The sequence below is a fragment of the Benincasa hispida genome, chromosome 5, assembly GCF_027475165.1.
Source record: "Benincasa hispida cultivar pf3 chromosome 5, pf3_genome.v1.1, whole genome shotgun sequence".
NCBI lineage: Eukaryota > Viridiplantae > Streptophyta > Magnoliopsida > Cucurbitales > Cucurbitaceae > Benincasa > Benincasa hispida.
This window is the reverse complement of record NC_143482.1, coordinates 33,637,760-33,647,461: the sequence shown is the minus strand read 5'-3', so window position 1 is coordinate 33,647,461 and position 9,702 is coordinate 33,637,760. Positions and strand designations below refer to the sequence as shown.

General features: G+C 34.4%; 1 non-coding gene across 1 annotated transcript; it reads right to left on the bottom strand.

Annotated features, from left to right (window-relative positions):
- Positions 1–9,408: 9,408 nt before the first annotated feature.
- TRNAQ-UUG (transfer RNA glutamine (anticodon UUG)) lies at positions 9,409–9,480 on the bottom strand. The gene has a single exon. It is a non-coding gene; the product is annotated as a tRNA-Gln (tRNA).
- Between the last annotated feature and the right edge of the window lie 222 nt (positions 9,481–9,702).

The following is a 9,702-nucleotide window of genomic DNA, read 5'->3' as shown; positions in this document are numbered from 1 at the left end:
CGCTAGCTAAAGACCTTCTCAACTCGTTCTGTCGCATACTCAGTGTATCTGTCACATAATTACTCTTTCCTCAAATCCGCCACATACTTTTTATACTTAAACAACATACCAACCACACCATTGATTTAATTGTTACCGCAAAGAAATCTAAAAATTACCATCGCATATTGTTTTTCTTAGTCCCCGAGTTCGACCCTGGGCTTACCAGGCAATTTAGTAGGATTTATACTTGGATCTTACAGAGAAAACTTGCATGCTCAATGCATTTTCCACCAACGCAATCCTTACCATTATTTCATCGCATAAAAAATGCATCAGGTACACAACCTTATCCATATATTAAGACCATTTAGGTTATCATTTAAACATGATCCATCCGTATGTCACCACATACATGTTTAAGTTACAACGATAACCTTAGATGTTAGTTTATTAGTTTGTGGTTAATGCAACTAAAATATCACATATTTTATAGACAAAGTGAATAAAATATCATATATTTTATTAATCACATAAAGAGTTTGTTCATACAATGTTTACAAACTATAGGAGCCTACAAGATTTAGAGCATCAACCCCGACACATACATGTTCAAGACTTCATGAAATAACTTTGGATTTGTGTAGTTAATGGATAAATTAATATTGCATAATTAATGATTTAATTAATCAACTAATAAATTACCAGGCTTTAGGGCATAAATCTCAACATAATATCAGTAGAAAAACAACCTCAAACTACTCCAATTTAATAGAACTCTTGAATACTTGCTCTTAACTCAATTCAAGATCAAGAAAAAAGAAAGAAATGAGAGAAGAACTCTTCAAATTGGATTTGGATAGAAATGAAGAAACAAATTGCTATTTATAGGCTAGCAACTTAGTAACCCTCCAAAATATAAAATAAATCAAATATAAATAACAATTGAAACATAAATCAAACAAAACTCCATTATGTAGTTACTTTTACAAATATAAACATTACTCATAAAATGGTTAGCTACAAATTTAACTTTCATATATATTAAATTTGTAGTTCAAACATTTGTTTGGGGAAAATGATATATAAGAACTTATTACTTGCAAACTGATTACACTCAATTAGATACAATATACATACTCATAATATTACATTTCCGTCAACATGTCAATATTTTCATCGATATTTTTACATTTCCATGGATTCGATATCGACATGAGGGGGGAACCAATATTTTCACTATACGTAGAAAAATCCGTGGAACATAATTAAGCAAAAATATCACTAATATAAATATAATGTAAATAATAGATATGTTAACTTGTTTAAAAATCATAAAATATTTATTTACTAATTTAAATTTATTTTTTGATTTTTTATAATTGTTCCAGAAATATCCCTTGAAATCAAAATTTTACCAATATTTCCATTGAAATTTCCATAAAACTAAGATCTTGATATTTCCCTCGATGTCGATATTTTGAACAATGCACACATTGTATATAATAATAATATTTGAATTCAAAAGGAAGCCAAATAGTATAACAAGGCTTACAAATTGAAATAATTTTGAACTTATAGAAACCTCAAAAACTTGAAGAGATTCGAAAGGTAGTCGAGACACACTTCTAATAAATGTTGCCCTGAAGACAATTATTCGTTCTACACGTGCTGCAGGTAGATTACATTAATCGTCTCAATAGGATACAATGATTAATCCTAATAGAATTGCAACCTCAAATTACTCGGATCTAGCAGAAGTCTTGGAACATGCTCTCAACTCAACTCAAGATCAAAAGAAAGAAAAAAAAGGAGATAATTCTTTAATTTGGAATGGGATGCTATAATGAAGAAACAAGTTGTTATTTATAGGCTAGAAAAGTAACTCTCCAAAATAAAAAAAAAATCAAATTAATACTAAATTGAAATATTTGTAAAATTTAACTCAATTGAGTTGTTGCGTGATCAAAATCAAACATAACTCAATCAAATTGAAGAAACTATAAATTTTAACTTTCATATATGTTAGATTTATACATGAAACATCATCTAATTTGATGGTTTCAATCCAATTTGAGCTTACTAATCATGAATCTATCTAATCTATATAATTAAATCCATTTTTAATGCTTCAAGAATGTTTCATTTTCTTTCACTATATTATAAATATCCAACAACATAATCAAACTTGATGGTTTCAATCCAATTTGAAAGTTTAAAAATGAATTTAATCAACATGTTAAATCCATCCAATTTTCACTTATTCCAAAAGAATTATAAAATTCCCAACAAATATAAAACTAGTATTTTTTATGGAGTATCACAATTATGTGGTGATATTATATAGTGATCTATTTTCGTCGCATTCTTTAAAATGGTTTTCAGGTTCTTGGAGTTCATTGAAATCTTTTCACAAATATGTATTTTAGTTTAACATTCCTCCAAAATTTTATGTTCCTAATCATGTTGATTTAACTTCATATATGGGTATATATCTCTCATGTGATAGAAATTCTATATTAAATGTTGTGTCGTTCTTATTTACCAAATCTCATCTCAGCGTTCTTAAATATATTTTGGGATTGATATTGAATTGGAAGTGTTATAATATATTTCTACAGTAAACTAGTCGTAATTTTGATGATATTTTGGAGAGGTACACAAAAATAAAGTTAATAAGAAAATGATAAAAAAAAATTAGATAGAAAAATATTTAGTAAGAAAAGGAGAAAGATAGATTTAGGCATATAGGATCGATTATATTTTAAAATTTTTGTAATAAAATATGTTGTGTCTACCTTCTACACAAGTTCAAAATATCGAGGTTTAGATTTTATGAAAGTATCGACATGGATGAAAATTTCAAGAAAATTTATGGAAATGATAGAAATTCATAAAAAATGTTATAATTTTCTAATGAAACTTTGATTGTGACTTAAGTAGACTATAATTGGACCATTTTTAACCATCATTTCTATAAAGTAAGACAACATTTAGATGTACAATGTAAATATCTGTGTAATTTTCGATGCAAGAGCATAAATTTAAAGAAGAAATGGAAAAATTATTATATATGGGTAATTAGTTACAAAATTAAAGGACATGAAATATTTGTATACAAAATAATTGTAAATTATTTCTTATAAAATTAAGTGGATAAAAAAAATCATAGCATTAAACCTACCTAACATAACATAAATAAGGATATAAAAATCATAACATTAAAAATAAAAGAGGTACAATGCATTATATTAAACATAACACAACAAAATAGAAAAGAAAGAAGAAAAAGAAAACTCTAAGAATAGATAGAGCTTGAGAGAAAATGAGAAGAATGTTAGAGAATTTGAAATTTGAGAGACAAGTGGAAGAAGTGATTTAGTGGAGGTATTTATATAGGATAAATTATGGATTTTTATTTTATTTTTTCAAACTATTTTTCTTCAAAATAAAAATTTTGGATGGTAAAATAAACAAAACTTATATCAATTCAAGTTTGAGGTGAAATGATGTGAAAATTCAATAGAAAAGATTTCAATGAAATTAAAAAAAAAAATGTATGTTATTTTTTAAATTTTGATTTCATGGAAATAAAAGCTTTGAAAGGTAAAATAAACAAAAACCACTTCAATTCAATTTTGAGGTAAATGACGTGAAAATTCAATGAAAAATCACTACAAGAGTTTTTACCTGTTATGATATTTTTTTCCTGACGCATTCATTTTCTTTGGCATAGGATTATTTATCTCGAAGAAAATTTAATGCGACGGCCAAAATAGAGTAACGTGCACATTTTCTTTAAAAATTTATGCCGATGAAGATTCAAACTTTTTCTGATAAAAATATATGTGAGGAAAAGTCTTTAAAAATCTTTTTCTTCTTTCCCCCCACCCCCCAATTTTTCTTTTCTTTTCTTTTCCTTTCTCTTTCTCTTTTCCCCCTTCTTCTTTTTTCCTCTCTTTTCCGTCCTCCCCAGCTCCCCGCCGTCCGTCGTCCCCTCGTCTCCCTTCCTTTCCACCCCCTCCCCATTTCCCTTTTCCCTGAAGTCCCCCCACCGATTCAAATTGTCCCCACCCATTTCGTTTCTGTTCCCTTCCGTCCCCCTCCTCCCCCATTTATCTTTTCCCTCAAGTCACCCCACCGATTCAAATGTCCCATCATTTCCCAAAACGGCCATCACTCCAACACCAAACGCCAACGCATGCTGGCGCACACTACTGTCACACGCATTGGTTGGTTCTTCTTCTCTTTGTTTTTTTCTAAAAAGTGTTATTCATAGGTTGTGTTTATGTTATTATTCTAAAAAAGAGTTTTGTTTCAGATTGGAATTAGGATATTCATTTGTTTATGAATGAAATGTTATTCTATCTTTGATTTGTATATGGATGGATATAATGAAAGATGAATTATTTGTGTATTTTGGTTTTAATTTTGTACATGAGATTCATTTGTTAATATTGAAGTTTAATCTTTCCTTTTTATGGATATAATATACTTTAAGTTTTAAAATGAAATTGCTAAGGATGTTTAAAGCAAATTAACTAAATTTCACACTTTTTACTTGCTAGTGTTAAATCATTAATTGATCAAAAAACTTAATTGATAGGTAAAGGTAAATTTGATATCATATCATCTAAAAAAACTCTAGTAAAGAGTCGTTTTGTTTGATTGATTAAAAAGATTATGAGGAAGAGTGAAAACTTTGTTAAAAAATGGAAAACATTTGACCCTTTAGCTTCATTTATTTAGCTTTTATCAATAAAGGTTCACAATCGTAAATATTTGACCATTTTTTCCTTACTAATGTTCTCGTCACATGCTTGATGCAGACCAACTCTTCTGTAAAGTAATAAGGAATACTAGAAATGTAGTGATTTCTCTATTGTTCTCATCATAAAGGCCAAAACCTAGAAATTTATTGCAAGAAGGAAACTACCAGAACTTAAACATACAGGGACAATCTGGGAGTACGTGAAACAATTCTCGGCTACCATGTTAGACATCAGTGACATGTCCAAGAAGGATAAAGTGTTATGCTTTGTCGAAGGACTAAAGCCATGGGTGAGAACTAAATTATATGAGTAAAAAATTCAGGATCTTGTTTCTGCCCTGGTCGCAACGGAGAAATTACTTGACTACAACGGTGAACAAGTTCCCCAAAAGATAATTACACAAGTTTCGAATCAAGGGAATAAGGCTCCCAAGCCTAATCCCTCAAAGAATTTTGCGAACGATAAGGAACCGAAAACTACGGGTGCAGGCCCCTCCTGAGGGTCCTATCAAGAAAACCCAAATCAACAAAAGCCCCTCTTTTGTTTTCTGTGCAAAGGCCTTCACTGAGTAGTTGAGTGCTTGCATCGAGCTGCCTTGACAGCCTTATAAGCCTCAGTACAATATAGTTGTGAAGTAGAGGCGAAAGCTGAAGCTGAAAAGGAAGAAGAGGATGGGGAAACTCCTAGAGTGGAAGTATTGAAATTCTTGTTAACAATCCATAAGAAAGCCTCCTGTCATAAGGATGCTTCAAAAAGGGGACTTATGTTTATTGACTTAGTCAACAACTCTAATCCTGCAAAAGGCACCATGGTAAACTCAAGGGAAGCCCATAACTGCATTTCGGAGCCAGAGGCCTTGCGCCTGGGAATGAAGGTGAGACATGGGCAAGATGAAAGTTGTTAACTCTGAAGCCCTCCCCATAGTGGGGATTTCAAAAAGGGTATCCCTAAAATTGACGAATGGAATGAAAATATTGATTTTGTTGTTATGCACATGGATGACTTTGACATTGTGGTCGGAATGGAGTTCCTCTTGGAGCATAAAGTCATCCTCATGCCTTTGGCCTAGTGCCTAGTCATTACAAGCAACAACCACATGGTAGTTCGTGCTAACATCAAACAGCCTATTGGAGTGAGAATGATCTTCGCCCTTCAGCTGAAGAAGGGGCTCAGTAGAGAGGATCCCACCTTTATGGCTATCTCTATTGTGGATGAGCCTATGGGGAAAGAGCCTCTTTCGATTGAAATCTAGGAAGTTTTGAATGAATATGCCGATGTCATGCCGTGAAGCTTACAAAAGACTTTACCACCCCGATAGAAGATAGATCATGAAATTGAACTGGTGTCGAGAGCCAAACCACCGGAAAAAAATGCTTACTGGATGGCTCCTTCGGAACTCACTGATGCAAGAAAAACCCAGATGAGTTACTCAACGCTGACTTCATCTACCTAGCGAAAGTTCCCTATAGGACCCTGGTCCTTTTTTCAAAAGAAGAAGGATGGGACGTTACAGTTGTGTATCGATTACAGGGCTTTGAACAAAGTCACGGTTCGCAACAAGTACCCTTTGCTGATCATATCTGATTTGTTTGATCAATTGAATGGAGCTGGATACTTTACGAAGCTCAACTCCGATCGGGTTATTATCAAGTTCACATAGCAAAATGCGATGGATGAAAGACCACTTGTGTGACAAGATACAAAACCTTCGAAGATGCCCTTTACTTTGACGAATGGCCTTGCAATGTTTTGTACCATGATGAACCAAGTTTTTCACGAGTATCTTGACCAATTTCTGGTGGTTTATCTAGATGACATAGTTGTCTACAGTTTTACCCTAGAAGAACACCAAGTTTACCTTCGATTAGTCTTTGATAAGTTGTGACAGAATCAGTTGTATGTTAAGAAAGAGAAATATGCTTTCGCGCAATAGCGAATAAACTTCTTGGGACACGTAATTGAACATGGAAAGAATGGAATGGATGGTGAGAAATTACAGGCTATACAGGAGTGGCGAGCCCCCAACTCTGTGATCGAGTTACATTCCTTCTTAGGATTGGCTAACTATTATCGTTGATTCATCGAAGAGTTTTCAAGAAGAGCTGCCCCACTAACTGAGTTATTGAAGAAAGGCATTATTTGGTAGTGGCTGACAGAATGTTAGAATGCCTTTGAAGAGTTGAAGGAAATCATAACAAGGGGTCATGTCATTGGATTAGTTGTTGTGTCAAAGTCGTTTGAGGTAGAGACACATGTGTCAGAGTACACCTCGGGGGTGTCCTCATGTAGGAAGGCCATCCTATGGCCTATGGAAGTTAGAAACTTAACAATGCCAGGAAGAGGTATACAGTCTGTGAGATGGAAATGTTGGTTGTTGTCCATTGTCTGAGGGCTTGGAGATAGTATTTATTGAGGTCTTCCTTCATAGTGAAGACTGATAGCAATGCCACTCTCACTTCTTCGAATAGTCCAAGTTGACCTTTAAGCAGGCGCGATGGCTGGAGTTCCTGGCTGAATTTGATTTTTATTTTAAACACAAAAAAGGGACGAGTAACCAAGCAGTCAAGCTCTGAGTTGTAAGAGTGAGTATGCGAGCCTGTGCATATTAGCCCACATTCATGCAAATAAGGTCGATGGGTCAATGCAAGACATGATTAAAGAGTTATTATGGAATGACTCATCTGCCCAAGCCGTCATTGCTCGAGCTAAAGCTTGTAAAACCAGGCAGTTCTTAGTTGAGGGAGATTTGTCATTGACCAAAGGGAGTCGATTTTATGTTCCTATGGTGGGAGACTTAAGGAAGAAGTTTCTACACGAGTGCCAAAGTACCTTGTGGGTCGGTCACCCGGGTTGGCAGAGAACTTACACATTGTTGAAGAAGGGCTATTTTTGGCCCAATATGAGAGACGATGTCATGCAGTATACCAAGACTTGTCTTATATGTTAGCAAGACAAAGTCGAGAAAATGAAAATTTCTGGGCTCCTGGATCCTCTACTTATACCAACGAGACCATGAGAAAGTGTATCGAAGGATTTTGTTACCCATTTCTCGAAGATGGGAGATCATGAGGCTATCTTGGTTAACATTGACAGGTTCTTGAAATATGCTACCTTCATACCTACTCTAAAACAATGCTCCGCTGAGTTGACGATCCAATTGTTCTTCAGACACATAGTGAAGTTGTGGGGAGTTCCGACGAGTATTGTTAGTGACAGAGATGGCAGATTCATCAACATGTTTTGGACCGAATTGTTTACATTCATGGGGATAAGTCTGAGCATATCCTCAAGTTACCATCCGCAAACTGATGACCAAATAGAGAGAATCAATTTCTTGTTGGAGGAATATTTATGCCATTTTGTCCATGGCCGCCAAAAGAATTGGATATAGTTACTTGACATGGCCCAATTTTGTTTCAATTATCAAACAAGCTCGTCAACAGGAAAGAGCCCCTTTGAAGTTGTAAGTGGGAGGCAACCTTTGTTGCCTTATATTGTTGATCATCCGTATGCAGGAAAAAATTCTCAAGCCCACAACTTTACCAAAGAGTGGAAACAGACTATTAACATCGCTTGGGCATACTTGGATGAAGGATCCAAACATATGAAGAAGTGGGTTTATAAGAAGCGTCACTTTCTCAAATTTTGAGTAGGAGACCAGGTCCTCGTAAAGTTGAGACCAGAACAGATTCAATTTCAAAGTTGCAAGAACCAGTGTCTTTTCAGAAGGTACAAAGGTTCAGTGAAAATTCTAAAAAATATTAGGAATACCTCATATAGGGTGGCATTGCTAGCATGGATGAAAACTCACCCAATACTTCATGTAAGCAACTTAAAGCCCTATCATCCTGATCCTAAAGATGATCGCTGCAATGAGACTATCTGACCGAGCATTGATCTGAAGCAGAAGAAAGACAAGGAAGTAAAAGAGGTCCTTGCTAACAGAGTTAGAAAGGCCAGAAGACCCACTTGGGGAGTCCACGGATATCTGGTAAAGTGGAAGAACCTCCCCATGGAAGAAACAAGTTGGGAACGTGTCAAAGATTTAGAAGCTTGAAAGCAGAAGATCGTTGAGTCGAAGCTACGCCAGTCGACAGGGACGTCCACTGTATAAGTGGAAGGGGGGGGGGGGAATGTCTTGGGTATGCTCGCCCAGGGTCATGTTAGCTCATGGCCGCATGTCTAAACCATCACCAACCATCCTATCTTTAAGTCTTATAATTAGTTTAGTAAGTTGTTTTTTTTATTTTTTGTTGTTTTCCATGCGAGTGACCACTCAACACTTTTGATATGCAAGCTAGGCATATTAGAAATTGCTTAGAATGCACTATAGGGAAAACTCACTAGTCAACTCTCCAACCAATGTATTGATGTACTTTTTGCAATTAAAGCTTTCTTGCAACTGTTAGTCTTCAATGCATTCTTTAATGATATTTTCAATGCTTTTCCTCTCTCACACTTTATAAAACTATTTTCTCTCAAAACATGAGTAAAGGCTACATCATATATGGAAGTCCGACCACAATTGAATATAATCATAGTCTAGCATAGATTATACTAGAATAAAAAACGATTCTAAAATTGTGGTAGAAATAATCTGATCATGATCATATAATTATCATGATCTATTCTAAATTAAATAAATATTTAAAAATAGAGGTCCTACCAGGAGTTGAACCCAGGTCGTTGGATTCAAAGTCCAAAGTGCTAACCACTACACCATAGAACCATTATGTTTATGCATTCACAGTTCGTGAGTAGACTTGCCAAAACCTACTCACACCAAATTTTACCAAACAAAGCAATTGACTATTTAAGGTCTAAAACCCTCCCAACATGTTTCATGCCATATCTCATTCAGTTTGTGTGCTCTTACATAATGAGTTTCCTTAATCACAAAGGTGCCCTATATAATCCATATAAAAAAAATCATATCGATGACTTTTAGATG